At 47.6% G+C, this 18982-nt stretch overlaps 1 long non-coding RNA gene across 1 annotated transcript in view; it reads right to left on the bottom strand.

Moving 5' to 3' along the window:
• Positions 1-4868: 4868 nt before the first annotated feature.
• The window catches only part of LOC126955551 (uncharacterized), a 63191-nt gene continuing 49077 nt past the window's right edge, over positions 4869-18982 (bottom strand). Inside the window, exon 3 of the long non-coding RNA XR_007725976.1 lies at positions 4869-5068. This is a non-coding gene — a long non-coding RNA (uncharacterized LOC126955551). The remainder of the gene's footprint in view (positions 5069-18982) is intronic.

Raw genomic sequence — 18982 nt, 5'->3', positions numbered from 1 at the left:
TTCATCGTTATAACCGGGCTAAAAATAAAATGACTTCCTTGCAGCAGCTGATAACCATGACTATGTCCCAGATCCAGCCCCTGCTCGCTGTTCCCGCTGCCCCCAGCCTGGACCAAGCCTCCAGCCTCTCTCCCTGTTTCCCGGCTCCCGCCTTGCCCCTCACTGTTCCTTCTGCACACAGCAGCCAGAGGATGCACGGAATCCCGCTGCAATCGGACCACACCATCCTCTGTCCACCACCCACCAGTGCTTTCCACCCCGCCTGGAGGAAAAGCCGAGTCCCAGCCATGGCCTCTGGGATTCTACAGGATTTGGGCCATCACCTCTCAGATCTCAGGACCTACCTCTCCCCAGCCCACCACACTGCAGTCACACAGCGCCCGCTGCCTGTCCTGGAACACACGAGCCTTCCCGGGGAGTGCCCAGCCTCCAGGTAGCAGCTCACCTGACGTCCTCACCTCCAGATTTTCCCTCTGTGTGTCCTCCCTGGACTTTCGATTTCAAATTGCAGCTGTCACCAGACACCACCATCTGCACTTCATTCCTCTCCGCCACACCTATTGCTATTACAGTGTACAGTTTACTTATTCATTTCACCTAACAGCTGCCTCCCCCAACCAGAATGTCACCTCCACGGAGACAAGGACTTCTGTCTGTTTCATCCCTGGCTGTGCCCTGGCATCTATTGTAGTACATAAGTCGTTGCAGGTGCTGGATAAATATTTGTTAATTAAACAAACAAATACATGAGTGAACAAGTTTGGATTAGTATCAGCGAGTGAATCTTGGGGGGGTTGGCAAACGTTATCTTCTAGTATTGTTTATCTGAGCTAACGTCGAATATGAAATGACCAAGAGGGGGTGTCCTCACTGCTGTGGGGCACATAAATCCCTTTCTCATAGTTTCCTAACCTCAGCAAGGCTCTTGGGGTGGGGGACAGAAGGACATAGAAACTGGGATTCAAAATAAATAGGAGCTTTCCTGGGTGAGGTAGATGTCCAAGCCAGGAAGCAGCAAGTGTAGAAGTCACAGAAAGGTGCCCGGAAAGGGAGCAGGGTCACCAGGGTGGCTGGGACCAAGGATGTGGGAGTCCAGGGACCCAGAAGAGAAAAGGAGGAGGAGGGCAGGTGGCCACTTGGCATGTGACTTCACATTAAAAACAAGCTCTGCATTCAAAAGCTTGGGTAGGCTGGGCACAGTGGCTCACATCTGTGATCCCAGCACTTTGGGAGGCCAAGGCAGGCTGATCACGAGGTCAGGAGATGGAGACCATCCTGTCTAACACGATGAAACCCCGTCTCTACTAAAAATACAAAAAACTTAGCTGGGGGTGGTAGCATGTGCCTGTAGTCCCAGCTACTCGGGAGGCTGAGGCGGGAAAATCGCTTGAACTCAGGAGGCGGAGGTTGCAGTGAGCCGAGATCACACCACTGCACTCCAGCCTAGCAAGAGAGACTCCGTCTGAAAAAAAAAAAAAAAAAAAAAAAAGCACACATGGAAGCCAGAGCTGTCCAGGGGTGTCCGGGAATGAAATTGGCTGGCCTGGGCATAGGAGTAAGCCCCTCATCCCAGGAGCGGCCAAGCAGAGACAATGTGACCTCTTCGGAAGAAAGTAGAGGGCGCATCTGCATTTGAGGTTGGACAAGGTGACCTGTAGGCATCCTCCCAAAACTGCAGGTTCACAAATCTGTGACTGAAATGTCCCGAGAAGGGAGCCGTGAGAAGGCCCTGAGAAGCAGCCCCTCCCCGGATTCCCACTCCCATCGGGAGAAACCTAAACCGAGAGAGCCAGCAGGCTTGAGGAGCCCGTGTCCACCGCCCCATTCCAGACTGGAGCACAGAGTGGAGGCAGGATGGACTCACACAGCCTCACATATCTCACTCCTGCTCTCTCCTGCCCAGGGGGCCGAATTCAAGACCCCTAACGCCCCCGCTCAGTCTGTTTCCTTACATTTCACTTGTGATTTTTTAAAAGGTCCGTTTATTTCCTATGATCGGCAAGAAGGCAACCGGTATGTGAGAGGGTGAGTGTGGGTGGCTGTTTCCAGTTAAACAAGAGAAAGTTTTTCTAACTGTGTCAAAACTGTGAAGGAGAGACTGGCTGGGCTTCATTAGGATCAGCCCGCGACGCCCAGGCCCGGCTTAGTCACTGTGGCTTCCTCACTCCTCAACACTTAACCAATATCTTTGGTCCCCCACCCCCACCCCTGGCAAATCTTTAGGCCCCGCCTGGGGTTTGGTGGCAGGCGTCTGAGGTTCTCCAGCCCCTGACAAAGGTCAGTCTGCAGGCCCATCACAGCCAGAGAGTGCGGAGGCTGTGCTCGGGCCCTGCTGACTCATGTGGGCCTTGACTCAGCCATCCAAGGCTCCACGGGCACTGCTTTGCCTCACAGGGTGTCAAGCCAGTGGCAGGGACCCACCCAGGCCAGCTAGTCTCCACTCCCAAATCCAACCCAACCCCGCCCTGCTGCAGGGCTCTCAGCCTTGGGCACTGGGGGCGTTTGGGGCCACCTAGTCCTTTGTCAGTGGCAGGGCTGTGCACTGTGGGGTGTTTAGCCACAGCCCTGGCCTCCACCCACAGGATGTCAGCAGCATCACCAGATGATGGCCCAGTCATGACAGCCAAAAACGCCCCAGACGTGGCCAAATCAGGGCCCAAATCAGCCCTGTGTTGAGAAGCTCTGAACTAGAGCCAACAGCATCTTCCCTCTTTGCCTTGTTTCCCAAATTTTCTTGTGAGGTTCTGCAGGAAAAAAAGAAAATATGTCTGAGTTTTTATGTTGGGATTTGGACATGAATGGGAGGCCACAAGCCCTGGCATGACCCCATGGAGGTGGAGGCCATCACACATGGACATCACCTTGCTGGCACCTAGAGGCATTGACTGTGCCATCCCTAACCCAATCCAGCCCTCTCCTATCGTGGAAGAAGAAAGTGCAGCCCAGAGAGGTTAAGCAACTAGCTGGAAGTCACACAGCAGGCTTAGTCATCTAACCCTTCATCCAGTGCTCTTTCATACCCTACGCCAAGCCTGGACCCAGCCAGCACCCACCAGGAGGCAAAAACTTTGCAGAGGCAAAACATCCCCTTCCAACAGGAACTCAAGACGAGGGCAGAACCTCATTTTCACGTTACAACACTGTGAAAATGTGCAAAGCAAAATGTGGTAAAAACATGGGCTGGAGCCAAAGTGGTGGAATGAGAAAATACTGCTTGCCATGTGAGCCGGCTAATAAAAGGAAGAGCCCGGAATTGTTTGTTGCGATTTTAAGGGTCATTTTTTCCCCCTATAAAAAAGAGTAATTTTCATTTACAGGGACCCTGGGCAATTTTCCATCTAATTTGATGTTTTATAATGTCTGCAGAGCCATACAACCTCGGTAGGCTGTGGGGGCCAGAGACGTTTTATTTTCAGATGTCCAAGGTTATTGGTTCATCAAGAGCTAAAGGAAAATGCGACCAGGTTTTCATGAGTCCTGGTAAGAAAGCGGGCAGGGGATGGTCTGGGCGAGTGGAAATGAATTTGCTGTGAAGCCCCCAACCCTCAGTTGAGTGCCACCCCCACTCCAGTAGCCCCCAGAACACCAGGCTGGTAAGGCTGGGGCACAGTCGTTGCCTCAGGTAAGGAAGCGGAAGACCTGACCCCGCCCCGCCTTCAGTCCAGAGCACAGCGCCACCCGGCTGACCTGTCCTGCACACACATGGCCCACCCAGCTCTCCTATTAGGAGTTTTATGTGTATTTCTTATTTAATCATCACAGCAGCCCATAGAGAGTGGGGACTGCTATTATCTCTGGTTTACAGATGAGGAAACCGGGCTTAGAAAAATTAGCTATCGGCTTGAAGCCTCCCGAACAGGAGGTAAGAGTCTAAATCTAACTACTCTGTCTACACTGTGGCATAATCCTTTCACCACCACCATCATACTAGGTCCTTCCTGCTCACCTAGGCCCCACCTATTTTGGCTTCACAAAATGGGTGCAGGGTAGGGGGTGTGGGATACAGAGGTTGAAGGGGACGCAGTCTTTACCCTGAGTGCTTACAGGATTGTTGGAGACTTGGGACAGCCATCCAAAAACCAATCCCAATGGACAGTGCATCATGCAGGGCCTCAGTTTCTTTTTCTATAAAATGGGCATAACACCACTGATTTGACTGCAAGGTTATGAGGCTTCCATGAGATAACACCATTGGGAAAAAACTTGGTCTTGACACTCCTGTCCTGCTGAGATAGCAAAACAAAGAAGGGATTATGGGAGTAAGGACTAGAGACAGAGGGTGAGAAAAGATGGAGTGAGGAGGAATAAGGAATGGAAGCAGAGAAGCACAAAGACAGCTGAGAGAAGAGCACAAGGTAGGGTGCCCATGGCTGGGCTTTTACTGAGCACTTAGTGTGTACCAGGCCTCGGGGTGCTTTATGTGCATAAAGCCATTCAATTTCCAACAGGGAGAGTGGAGGCAATTATTTCTACTTTACAGATGAACCTTCTAGTGCCTGACATGGGGGTGGACAACAGCCCAAAGGTTGCTGTGACAGGGCTCTTAACCTGACCTGGGGACCTGGAGGGATCACTGTGGGGCAAAAGGGCAGACAATCACATTCCCGGCTCCTGGAACAGGCCCATTCCTTCCCAAGATCTCTCTTCTTCCAGGACCGTCTCTGTGCCCAGTAACACAGACTTGGTAGAAAGCAGGGAGGGGCCATAGTAAATGCAAATGTTTTTGTTTTACACAATACCTGTTCTTACGGAAATAGAGAATACCACAAATGAGCTGGGAGAAAAGGAAAACCTCCTGAATCCCAATCCTTAGACACTGATGCATATATTTCTAATATTTATACCAAATGGGATCATAATGCATCTTGTATTTTGCAAGTTCTTTTTGAACTTTATTATAATGGACAGCTTTCCACATCAGTTAATATTCTTGTATAGCACTGAAATGACAACATGGTGTTCCACTGTTCAGCCACTGCAGAATGTTGTCTAACAATGTCCCAATTCAGCAGGCGTCTCTCACCCACTTTCACTTTCCTTGTGTCAGTTATCCATGATCAACTGAGCTCTGGAAATAGCTGAGTACAGTACAGTAAGATATTTTGAAAGAGAGGTGAACCATGTTCACCTTTTATTATAATAGATTGCTATAATTGTTATTACAGTAGATTGTTATAATAACAGTAGATTGTTATAATTGTTCTATTACAGTAGATTGTTATGATTGTTCTATTGGATTATTAATGTTGTCAATCTCTTATCATGCCTAATTTATAAATTAAACTCTATCATAGGTACGTGCATATAGGAAAAGACATAGCGCATTTAGGGTTTGGTACTGTCTGAGGTTTCAGGCATCCACGGCAGGTCTTGGAACATACCCCTGCAGATAAGGGGATAAGCTGATATTTGTGATGAGTTTAGAAGGTGGCATTGGATACCCTCATCACTAAGGTTCACATCATCATTTGCAGGAAAAAGACAACATCATACAGCCCTCAGGATCAGATAGGAAAGACAGAAGGGGTTTGCGGGAAGAGAAGGGAAAAGCGGCGGGCAGAGGGGCTGGTGGAATTTGCTTTCAGGTCATAGAAGATGCGGAAATTCCCTGCTTGTTAAAACAAGAGAGGAAATGGAGGGCTCTGATCTCAAGGGCACGGGCAGAGCCCAGTCAGCCCGGGGCTTGTGGGCTGCACGTTCCCTCTATCGTGCGGGGCCAGGGAGGCCCCCAGATGCTTCTGCTTCCCCCAGTCCAGCGCCAACTCCACTGAGCCTCCCCAACTTCTCTGTGTGTGCCTGACCCCAGCTGGCCTGCAGGGCCTTGAAAACAAGGACCACACTGGAATCATTTCTCTATTGCCCAAGTGCCTTGAGTAGGGCTAGGCAGAGTCACTGACAGTGAATGAGCACGTGAGACAATGAATGAGTGAGTGATTCTTGTAGAATTTAGAGAGGGCTCAGTCAGGTGCACAAGGAGAAGTAATGGGAGGCTATTTTCCAACCCTGTCGTTAGAGAGTCAGATGAATTGATGAGACATTGACTTGATTCCTTCTCAGCTGCTGGTTTATTCTGCATGTCCAACAAATTACTGAACCTCTCTGCCATCCAGTTTCCTTGTGGGTAAACTGGGGACGATAGGAGGTGGTGCTGGGGTTGATGAAGATAAGATGGGTGGCATTTTACTATATGTGATTATACCCAAAAAGAAAAAGGGAGGGTGAAAGCTCTGAGCCAGGTACCTGGCATCAACAGGATATTGATTGTTAGAAAATGCATGCATTCTTAAGGTGATCCAGGATTTGTTTTAATCAACTATGGTAAGACCCAAAGAAGTGACTGTCATGAATGAAAAAGTTTTTATCTCACAGATCCCTAGAAATGAGAGGCACAGCTCTCCCTGCAAGTCACCAGGGTCAGTCAGGAGGCAGAGGGGGCAGAAACACGTGGGTAAGAGCCTTTGCTGTGGTTTCCATGGGAAGGAATGGACAAGGCAGTGTAGCTACACTGAGTTGTCTAGGGGCATAGAGGGGAACAGTGGTCCTGACTGAGAGCTCAATGGAGGAGGTGGTTGGGGTGTGGGATCTGGACTGGTTGGTTTACATCTGAAAGTCACACTCACAGGAGTGGTTTCCAATCTATAGAAATTGGCTAGCCCTGGCAAGGGGCAGTCTCTCTACGGTCTGCAAGGTCCCAGACATGAAAGCATCAGAATACAGAAAATAAAAGACATGGTTTATATACTATGAGGCCCAGTGCATTAACAGGGCTCTGAGATCAGCTGAATTCAAATCTCAGTTTCATTGCTTTCGTGTTGGTGGCTTTTCATTTTTTAATTTTCATTTTTTGAATTAGGGTCTCATTCTGTCACCCAGGATGGAGTGCAGTGGTGTGATCACAGCTCACTGCAGCCTTAATTTCCCAGGCTCAAGCAATCCTCCCACCTCAGCTTCTCATGTAGCTGGTATGTACCATCACGCTTGGCTAATTCTTTTTTATTTTTGTAGAGACGGGGGTCTCACTTTGTTGCCCAGGCTGATCTTGAACTCCTGGACTCAAGCAGTCCTCCCAGCTCAGTCTCCCAAAGTGCTGGGATTACAGGCATGAACCACCATGCACAGTCTTGTTATGTGGCTTTTAGCAAGTCACTTAGCCATTCTGGTCCCTGTGCTATCGGCTGTAAAATGAGGACTACAGCAGCTACCTCTAGTGGTGTGTCAAGAGTGGCCAGCCAGGCCTCTGCCTGGGACATGGCTCAGTAAGGGCATGAAAACATCACTGGCATAAATCAGAAATCCAGCTCCAGTTAGCGCAGGTCTCCAGTCACGATAGCTTACAGAGTTGGCCAAATGGGAGGTTGAACCCTGGTCCTGCTAGTGTGGACGCTGCCTGGAATGGAAATTAAACCACGCTATTCCCTGGATGACCCACCTCAGCCGTAGATTTCTGTGCCAGGCTCTGCAAGCTGTATCCACTTGGCTGCAGCCATCAAGAGGGAATGTGAAGTTGCAAATCACAGCCAGCTGAGATTCAGAAACAGAACGAGGTATTATGTAGGGCTGTTGACCCCAGATGAGGGCTTTATTTTATTATCTACATTTTAGACTCTTTAATATGCCTCCCAAGATGCTGTCTGGTTTGGAAAATCACCTATAATAAATGCACATAATAAATCTCTTATTTTGAGCATAGAGAGGCATGCAATTTTTATTAATAAAAATAAGTTCCTCTCTGCACCCCTCCAAATAAGCGTTCCACAAGTATTTAAAGACAATCTGTTGAAAGGATGCCAGCTGGTCCACCTCCCAGAGCAACTAGCCAGTCTCAGTTGGGCCTCCCCTACTCACTGGGTGAAATGAAAGGGTGTTCTGGAAGGTGCCGGCATCTGCTCCCTTCCCTGTCATTTCGTGGGTCCCAGCCATTTCCGACCCTGGGCAAATCCATCCACTCACACTGTCCCTGGAGAAATCACACAAGGGCATAGGACCTCCTTCTTCTCCCTTGTCCTGAACTAGACCCTCCCCATCCTGCCATCCCTGGGGCTCCTGGCCTCCTGTCTCGCTCCCTCCTTCATCAGACACTCTGCAAATCTCTACCCTAGGACAAGGAGAGGAAAACACCCTGTGTGTCCATTATGGGGAAAATGGAGAGGATGCAATGCCCTGGCATGTAAGTGACAGATTTCACCACTTCACAGCAGCATGATGGATCTTAAGACCTCACACAAGCCTGAGAAGGAAGAAAGGACAGGAGGAAAGAAAAAAGACAGGGAGAAATCGAGATATGGGACCCAATATATCCTACAAAAAATATATATGTATACAAATAGCAGCACATATTTTATAATTGAAAAGTACATGTCAAAACTGTAGAACGGTTGACTATGGGAGGAACAGAGCTGGGGTATGGAGCTAAGAGAGAAGAAGTCAGTGAAAATAAAGGCTTTCTCCCACTAGATGGGGATGAGGTCAGGAAACGATCACCACAACCCTCTGCATCTGAGGCCCCATAAGAAATAAAACATAAGGAAAAACTAAATACAGACACATACACACACACACACACACACAGAGACAGAGAGAGAGAGGCAAATCCTACTTTAAAAATGACTTGTTTTTTGATTATTCCAATGAGCCATGCTTGCTCCATGCCTGGCTTTGGACATGCAATTCCCTCTGCATGAAATGCTGTTCCCCACCCTTTCAGCCACTTGACTTTGCCCATCCTTCAGCTGTCTCCATTTCCTGTCCTTCCCCCACCTGCCCCCGATCAGGCCAGGTGGCCGTACCTCTCGTATTAGTCAGCTCAGGCTGCTCTAACAGAACACTACAGACCAGGCAGCTTAAAGAACAGGAGTTTCTTTTCTCACAGTTCGGCAGGCTGGAAGTCCAGGATAAAGGTGCAACAGGGTTGGTTCCTGGTAAGGCCTCTCTACCTGGTTTGTAGACTGCCGCCTTCTTGCTGTGTCCTCACACAGCCTTTCCTGTGTGGATGCTCAAGGGGAGAGGGCTCTGGTGTCTCTTCCTCTCCTTATGAGGACACCAACTGTACCAGATTGGGGCCCCAAGCTGATGGTCTCATTTCACCTTAATCACCTCCCTAAAGGCCCTGTCTCCAATGATAATCACACTCTGAAGTATGGGGTTTAGGGCTTCCACATGTGAATGTGGGTGAGGGGGACATAATTTAGCCCCCAATACACCTCCTGCCTGTGTTTGTTTTCCTTCAACACTTCTCACGCACCTGCGCATATCCGAGGCTATCCTCTGAGCACGTCCATGTCAGGACTCACTCACCTTCGACGGTCATCCTCGCCTGCTCAAACGCATCTCTGCCCCCTCCTCCTTGCTGCAAAAACCACAGGCCCACATGATGTTTCAGCTGGCAAATCTAAAGGCTCCTCTCAGCCCACGGCCCTGGGACTTCGCCATGAGAGCCTGCCTTGCCTGGCCCTTGGACTCTGCCCTCTCCTCTCCTCTCCTTTTCTCTCCTCTTCTCTCTCTGCCTTTTGCCCCAGCAGTGGCTTCTTGCTGCTTCCACATGCCAGCCTGGCTCCCCTAGACCCACTCTCATTCCTCTCTGCATGGTTCCTGGGGGGTTTCTCCACACCATGACTCCCCTCTTCCCTGGCTCACTGGCCTGGCCACGTGGATGCCATAGGCCCCTCCAGCTCAGTACACCATGAATGAATTCATCCCTTTCCCTGACAAGCCTATTCTCTGTCTGGCCCCACCACTGGTGACACTGGAGGCTAGGGCATCCTCTGTGACTCCTCCATCAATCCCGCCATTGGACCAACCACCAAATGCTGTCCTCCCATCCTGCTGCTTGTCTCAGCTCCTTGCAGGATGGGGATTGCTTTGCTGTGCAGGGACACCAAGATGCGGGAAGCAGAGGCTGGACTCAAGATTCCTGCAGGAGGCAGATTTTGAGACAAGCAAGTGAAGGTGGTTGGATAGATGGAGAGGAGGGTATTCAGCTGGTCTGCTCATGGCTCCATCTCTTCCTAGAAACAGAGACTCTCAAACTGTGTAACTGAGATGACTTTAATACAAAGACTACTCATCAAGTTGTGAACAAGGTTTGGGTGACCAGCAAGAGACAGTGCAGAACCCAAGAGCTAAGAGGGGTGGTGTCACTGCTCCTAGGCCTGATGGGGAGTGAAGGGGTGGTCACTGGAACAGAGACAAAAGAACAAGGTGGGAGCAACGGGCCAGAGCAGTGGGGTTCCAGCAGACAGAAGCAGCCAGCCCTAAGCAACCTCAAGTGTTCATGTATGTATGTACGTATTATTATTACTATTATTATTTTGAGACAGAGTTTTGCTCTTGTTGCCCAGGCTAGAATGCAGTGGGAGATCCCGACTCATCACAACCTCCACCTCCTGGGTTCAAGCGATTCTCCTGCCTCAGCCTCCCAAGTATTTGGGATTACATGCTACCATGCTCAGCTAATTTTGTATTTTAATAGAGACAGGGTTTCTCCATGTTGGTCAGGCTGGTCTCAAACTCCCGACCTCAGGTGATCCGCCTGCCTTGGGCTCCCAAAGTGCTGGCATTATGGGCGTGAGCCACTGCACCCGGCCATAGTATTATTATTTAGGCATGAAAAGGCCAGCAGATTGGGAGAGGACTGGCACTGAAAAGATCATTTGTCCTTTAGAGTTCCCAATGAGAAAGGGCTCACCATGCTATGAAGATCCACAGGGGAAACATCTGAGTGGGTCAGGAGACAGGGAGGGGAGATGGTAGGCAAGAGCCTCCATTGAGGTTTTGATGGGAAGGAAAAAAGAGACAGGGCAGGCAGGCTTAGGATTGCTGGTTTGAATAATTTTAGCTGATCTGGGGTGCAGAGTTACTGCCCTGCATCGTCTGGTTCCCAACCCTGGGGTGATCAGGGCAGGTGGAGTGTGACAGCTCCACAGGGGAGGAGGTGGAGGATGTGGGTTCTGGATCTGTGGGATGGCATTTGTAAAGCACACTCTTGAGTGAATGAATTGTTGACCATTTCTAGATCAGCCTGCCCTGGTAGGGGCAGACCCTTCAGAATTAGCAAGGCCTCAGAGGTCAAATAATCTGAATACAGAAAACAAAACACCTAGTGCATACACCACACAGAGAGGGAGCTAGGGGAACCAATATCCACCCCCACCCTTCTCCCCCACTCAGATCTGCGGATGTCGCCCCTTGGCCAAACCCAACAGGAATATGGAGAGTGAGGAAGATGGCTGGGACAGTCAGGGAGGGTGGCTCCCAGAGCCCTCTTCAGTGGCTCTGAAGAGGGACTAGACTCAGCAGCCGCTAAACTAAGCTCCTGTGCAGACAACAGTTTTTTACTCTTTTTGAAATCTTCCCAATACATGCTAGCTGAATGGAAATGCAATCAGCCTGGGGATCAACAGGGCTTGCAGAAGGAAACGCATCCTGAGCTGGGTTTTGAGGGATGAATAGGCATTTTCCAGGGAATGCTAGACACATAAATGGAAGAGCACAAGCAAAGGGATGGAGATTAACACAGTATGTTTGGCAAGCTGCAAGCAACAGTTCTGGATTGTGAAATTTCTGGGGAGGAGGCTGGCACAGAGCAGATTCCCTGGGAGTGTCTCTGCCCTCGGTCATTTCATTCTCCTCTCTGGGTCTCTCTGCAGAGCAACGTGTTCATGGATGTAAAGTGCTTCCAAGGGGGCTGGTACAGAGGGAAATGCTTGGTAAATGGTGGTGATTATCATAATGATGATTAGCATGCCTAATAACATCACCTCCCCTACTTCCCCACCTCTGGGGGGCCTCAAATAGGACAACATATTAGAAGTTCTTTGCAAAACAAAGGATCAACACAACACAAGGCAGAAACAAGGCCACAGGGCTCAGGGAACCATCTCCTGTGGGCAATGGTCTGGTTTCAGGGGAGGGGAGCCAGCCCAGAAGTCAGACCCAATGGCTCTGGCGCTCTGAGACAGGGGCGATGACTGGCCTGTTTGGGATTCGCTAGCCTCATCGATCAAATGATCCAGGGGATGAGGGAGAATGCCAGGGTCCATTTCCCATCTGTGATCAGCCTTGACTCCAAGTCCATACTCCACACCCAGTTTTCTGGAAGAGGGAGAAATAGCCCTCGGGGGCCAAAGAATATAATACCCTTGGATGCCCCGGCTGTGTGAGACCGTCTGAGAGGCCTTTATCACTGCACACAGCGGCTGCCAAAGTCAGACCTAACTCCTTCCCAGGAAATTCTTGGCTCTGCTTGTGAGCAGCCCGTCTGGTGGAATTAATTTCAGCCTATATGATGCTAACGCCATGCAAACAGAGACATATAAAACAGTCCTCCCAAGGCTTTGCATGGCAATAAAGACTGAACCGTGCTTAATTTATGCACATTGCAAGGCTACCCTCTGCAGGAAGCATAAAGCCATCCCTTGTGGGGCTGGAACAGTAAGGGGCTCCTCGTGCCCCTGGGCCTCATGGAGGGAGCTCATTCCCTCTTCCCAGGCTCCTTCCATCTTTCTGCGTGGATTGTGGATTTCCAGACTTGGGCTCTGGCCTTTATCAGTGAGACAGCCCTGGTGTAGGGGATCTGCAAGGACTGTAGAGCTGGAGGTGAAACTGTGTCCTCTGTTCCATGCAAACCACTGCGGAAGGGTCACTTGGAAGGTGATCTGCATCCTGGTGTCACGGGGCTATCATCTGCTAATGGTAGAAAGAGATTTTGAGATCATCCAGTTCAGACCCAGGCGAGTTCAGAGATTTAAAATGACGTAACCAAAGTCATACAACACACTCGTGGAAGGATCTGGATTTTGACATCAGAGTAGGGGTGGGGCAAGTTCAAAAATTTGGAGTTGGAGGGTCCTGGGTTAAAACCCAGGATCTGCCAGATCCTTGCTTTCTGACTTCAAGCAAGTTATTTCAGCTCTCTGTGCTTTGGTTTCCTTGTTCATAAAGTAAGTGCACCATGGGAATTCTGGGAGAATTAAGGGAGATACTGTTTGTTCAGCATAACCACATGCCCATCCAGTAGTAGTAGCTATTGTTATTATGGCTTCTGAGTAAATGCATATTTTAGTGTGGGTTTCTTTCAAGCCAAGACAGGGATTTAGGCATAAGCAGTGATATGTTTGGGATCTGTGTCCCCACCAAAATCTCTTGTCAAATTCTAATCCCCAAAGTTGGAAGTGGGGCCCTGTGGGAGGTGATTGGATCGTGGGGGTGGTCCTTCATGAATGGTTTAGCACTATCCCCTTGGTGCTGCTCTTATGACAGTGAGTGAGTTATCACAAGATCTGGTTGTTTAAAAGTGTGGAGCACCTCCTCCCTCTCTCTCTTGCTCCTGCTCCTGTCTTGTGAGATGCCTCGATCCCCGTTTGCCTTCCACCATGATTGTAAGCTTTCTGGGACCTCCCCAGAAGCTGAGCAGGTGCCAGAGCCATGCTTCCTGTACAGCCCATGGAACTGTGAGCCAATTAAACTTTTTCCTTATAAATGACAGTCTCAGGTATTTCTTTAGAGCAGTGTGAGAATGGACTTAAACACGTCCCTTATTAAGGAAGATGATCCCAGGAAGCAGGAGTAGGGGAACAAGGCGAGTGAGATAGGAAAGCAGAAAAGGAAACCAGTGTGAGGGTTTGCTGTTGTCTCAGTCCATTCACGCTGCTATAACAAAACTCTATAAACTGGGTGGCTTATAAACAACAGACATTTATCCCTTACAGTTCTGGAGGCTGGCAAGTCCAAGACCAAAGCACTGCAGATTCAGTGTCTTGAGAAGCCTGCTTTATAGTTTCCAGATAAGGCCTTCTTATGATTTCTAGATGAGGCCTTCTTATGGTTTCTAGATGAGGCCTTCTTGCTGCATCTTCACATTGTGGAAGGGGCAAGGGAGCTCTCTGGGCCTCATTTGTCCCAGTCATGAGGTCTCTACCCCCATGATCTAATCATCTCCCAGAGACCCCACCCTCTGATACTATAATATTGGTGATTAGGTTTCAACACATGAATTTGAAAAGATACAAACATTCAGATCATAACAGTTACCATGAATGCTGCTGTGGGCAAAGGGAGCTCAATTCTGCTGGCGGACTTTATAGAGAAATTTATAAAACTATCGAGGATATAAAAAAGACCTAAATAAATGAAATGATGGAGCACGGAAGAACCAGAATGGTATTATATTGTTTTTTGCTTTTGTGTTTTTGTTTTTGAGATGGAGTCTTGCTCTTGTTGCCCAGGATAGAGTGCAATGTTGGGATCTCAGCTCACTGCAAGCCCTGCCTCCTGAGTTTAAGCAAGTCTCCTGTCTCAGCTTCCCAGGTAGCTGGAATTACAAGCAGGTGCCACCACGCCTGGCTAATTTTTGTATTTTTAGTAGAGATGGGGTTTCGCCGTGTTGGCCAGGCTGGTCTCGAACTCCTGACCTCAAGTGATCCACCCATCTCAGCCTCTCAAAGTGCTTGGATTACAGGCATGAGCCACTGTGCCCAGCTGGTGTTATACTGTTAAAAGCAAAACTGTAGACAATTGAAAGAGTTTAATTGAACAAAGAATGATTTGCAAATCAGGCAACCTTCCGAACCACAGTAGGCTCAGAGACTCCAGTGCAGCCATGTGGTGGAAGAACATTTATGGTCAGAAAAAGGAAAGTGACCTACAGAAAATAGAATTGAGGCACAGAAACAGCTAGATTGGTTATAGCTTGGCATTTGCCTTATTTGAACAGTTTGAACAGTTGGCTGTCTTTAATTCGCCCAAACACAGTGACTGGCACTAGAGTAGGTTAGTCTGTTTACACATCCAATTCAGTTGATTCAGTTGCAGTTTATTATATACAGAGAAACCTTTAGACTGAACTTAAAGTATATAAGGAGGCAACTTTAGGCTAAACTTGATTTAACAATATTAGTTAAGGTCTGGCCAGGGAAAGAGAAACCATTCTGGGAACTCTAAGGATGAAGAGATATGATACAGAAGTAGAGGTTTTCATAGTCTTTGGAAAGCTGAAGGAGCAAAACCCAGGAAGGGCATGGTCAGGAATTCTGAGGTTTCTGGAATCACAGGGCAGATGCTGGAGCCTAATGTGAGTGCTTCTCAAAAAGATGCTCAAAGTTGTGGTCAAAATTCCATGTCTGTGCTTTGCAATACACACAGAGTCCCAGAGAGAAGAAAGAGGCTTTCACTTCCTCCCTCCAACCTCATGCCAGTGCCTCGCATGATGGACTCTCACTGGGCCCATGAACAACAGAGTCTGGGAAACGTAGTTTTCAGGCTCCGTGATCCAGAGGCACAGGGAAGAGCTCAGGATGGTGAGGCTGGTAGTGAGAATGAACACACAATATTTGGCATAGACATAGATATTGATCTCCTTCCACCCCCAGATTTATCGGCAAATGCAATGAGATGTCAACTGAATCCTTGAGAATTGTAAGAGTCATAAAAACGAATGAAGATGTGAGGATAACCAAGATATTGTTGAATAAAAGGAAGAAGAAAGAGGCACCAGAGAAGGAGAAAGGGTGTCCCAAGACCACCCCAGGTTTAATGATTCACCAGGAGACTCACAGGACTTGACATGTGGTCACCCTCATAGCTATAACTTATGACAGTTAAGGATGCAAAGTAAAATTATCAAAGGGAAAAGGCACAGGGGCAAAGTCCAGAGGAAACTGGGTGCAAGCTTCTAAGGGTCCTCTCCCAGTAGAGTCTCATGGGACTCACTTGATTCTTCCAGCAATGAGCTATGACAGCACATCTATCAGGGAAGGCCACTGAGACTCATCATCTAGGGTTTTTACTGCAGCCTGGATACATGGGCCCCCTCTGCCTGACATGCACCGAACTTCCAGACTCCTGGAAGTAAAGCAGGTGGCCAACATGAACCTAGTGTTTGCACAAATGGTTTAGGCACAGTGAGCCACTCTTATCAGTTCTGGAAATGGTGGCAACCATCCCCAAATCCAGGTTCCCAGACATCATTCTAGGACCAACTTTGTAAGCAGGACTTTCTAAAGAGAGCAGTGTCAGGCCTGCTATATGAGCTCTTTTCTCCACAAAGGGGAACAGGTCTGACCAGAGAGCAAAACTTATTATATACTGTATTAATGACAGTGTAGTGTTGACCCAGGGGTAAGATGTAGATTAGTAAAACTGAATAAAGAGCATGAGAGAGGTAGACTTCCCCACTCCCACATATAGGTACAAAGATAGCATTACAAATTTTGGAGAAAAACTATTATTCAAGAAATGGTTTGTAATAATCAGGAAGCCTTATGAAATTAAATACATTGGATCCCTTACTCATTTCATTCACAAAAATATACTTCTCCTCAACAAAAGATTAAATATAAAAAAGACACTTTAAAATAAAAGTTTATTGAAGGCAAAGATACCTTAAAATGCAAAAAAGGAGTAGGAGAGTTCATGACATTGAATTTGGCAACGATTTCTTGGATATGAACTCCAAAGCACAATCTAAAAAAGAAACAAATAGATAAGCAGGATTTCATCAAAATTAAAAGCTTTTGTGTATCAAAGAGCACTATCAACAGAGTAAAAAGGTGGCTCATAAAATGGGAGAAAAAATTTGCAAATTATGAATCTGATAAGGGATTTAAATCCAGAATAAAGAACTCCTAGAACTCAAAAACAACAAAAAAGAAACAGTACGATTCAAAAATGGGCAAAGGACTTGAATAGACATTTCTCACAAAAAGATATACAAATGGCCAATAAACATATGAAAAGATACTCAACATCACTAATCATTAGGGAAATGCAAATCAAAACCAGGATACCACTGCACACCCATTAGGATGATTATTATTTAAAAAAAATAAAAACAGAAAAATCAAGTGTTGGTGAGAAAGTGGAGAAATTGGAACCCTTGTATATTATTGATAAGAATGTGAAATGATACAGCCACTGTGGAAAACATAATAGAAATTACCCCCAAAAATTAAAAATATGATCCAGCAATTCCACTTCTGGGTTTACATCTAAAAGAGGCGAAAGCAGGGACTCAAACAGATATTTGTACACCTATGCTTAGAGCAGCATTATTCCCAATAGCCAAAATGTTGGAAGTAACTCAACTGTTGCATGAGTCCATTCTCACACTGCTATAAAGAACTACCTGAGACTGGGTAATTCATGAAGAAAAGAGGTTTAATTGACACACAGTTCTGCAGGAAAAAATGGCTGGGAGGCCTGAGGAAACTTACAATCATGGCTAAAGACAAAGGAGAAGCAAACAACTTATTCATATGGCAGCAGGAGATATAGAGAGATGGGAAAAGTGCTACAGACTTTTAAACAACCTCCTTTTTGAGAAGAAACAATCAGATCTCATGAGAATTCATTCACTAGAATAGCAAGGGGGAAGTCTGCCCCCATGAATCAATACCTCCCCCCAGGCCCTCCTTTGACACATGGGGATTACAGTTCAATGTGAGATTTTGGTGGGAACACAGAGCTAAACCTTATCATTCCACCCCAGCCCCTCCCAAATCTCATGCCCTTCTCACATTTCAAAACCAATCCTGCCTTCCCAACAGTCCCCCAAAATCTTAACTCATTCCAGCATTAACTTAAAATTCCAAGTTAAAGTCTCATCTGAGACAAGGCAAGTACGTTTTGCCTATGAGTCCATAAAATCTAAAACAAGTCAGTTACTTCCAAGATATAATTGGGTACAGACATTGCATAAATACAGATTACAGGTGTTGGGTGAATATTTCTTCTCCAAATAGGAGAAATTGACTGAAGCAAAGGGACTACAGGCCCCATGCAAGTCCAAAACCCAGCAGGGTAGTCATTAAATTGTAAAGCTCCAAAATCTTCTTTGACTCCATGTCTCACATCCAGGGCATGTTAATGCTAGGAGTGAGCTCCCAAGGCCTTGGGCAGCTCCACTTCTGTGGCTCTGCAGGGTACAGCCCCCATGGCTGTTTTTACAGGCTGGTGCGGAGTGCCTGCAGCTTTTCCAGGAGCGTGGTGCAAGCCGTCAGTGGATCTAGCATTCTGGGATCTGGAGGATGAGGGCCCTCTTCTTACAGCTCCACTAGGCAGTGCCCCAGTGGGCACTCTCTGTGGGGGCTCCAACCCTGCATTTCCCCGCCTGCACCCCCTGACACTGTCCTACCAGAGGTTATCCAAGAGGGCTCCACTCCTGCAGCAGACTTCTGCCTGGACATTGAGGCATTTCCATACATCTTCCAAAATCTAGGCAGAGATTCCCAACCTCAACTCTTGCCTTCTGTGCCCCCACAGGCCCAACACCACATGGAAGTTGCCAAAGCTTGGGGCTTAAACGTTTTGAAGCAATAGCCTGAGCTGTACCTTGACCCCTTTTAGCCACAGCTGGAACTGGAGCACTGGGATGCAGGATGCCATATCCTGAGGCTGCACAGAGATGCAGGGCCCTGAGCCCAGCCCACAAAACCATTTTTCCTTCTTAGGCCTTCAGGTCTGTGATGAGAGGGGCTGCCCTGAAGGTCTCTGAAATGCCCTGTATACATTTTCCCCATTGTCTTGGTGATTAACATTCAGCTTCTCTTTATTTATGCAAATTTCTGCAGCCAGCAGCTTGAATTTCTCCCTGCAAAATGGATTTTTCTTTTCTAGCACATGGTTAGGCCTCAAATTTTCCAAACTTTTACCCTATGCTTCCCTTTTAAACAGAAGTTCCAATTTTAGACTACCTCTGTGAACGCATATGAGCGTATACTTTTAGAAAAAGCCAGGTCACCTCTTGAATGCTTTGCTGCTTAGAAATTTCTTCTGACAGATATGCTAAATCATCTGTCTCAAGTTCAAAGTATCACAGATCTCTAGGACGGGGGAAAATGCTGGCAGTCTCTTTGCTGAAGAATAGCTAGAGTGACCTTTTCTCCAGTTCCCAATAAGTTCCTCATCTCCATCTGAGACCACCTCAGCCTGGACTTCATTGTCCATATCACTATCAGCATTTTGGTCACAACCATTCAACAAGTCTCTA

Source organism: Macaca thibetana, chromosome 5 (assembly GCF_024542745.1).
Source record: "Macaca thibetana thibetana isolate TM-01 chromosome 5, ASM2454274v1, whole genome shotgun sequence".
NCBI classification, from domain to species: domain Eukaryota; kingdom Metazoa; phylum Chordata; class Mammalia; order Primates; family Cercopithecidae; genus Macaca; species Macaca thibetana.
Note: the sequence above shows the minus strand (reverse complement) of the source record. Positions and strands in the feature narration are given on the sequence as shown.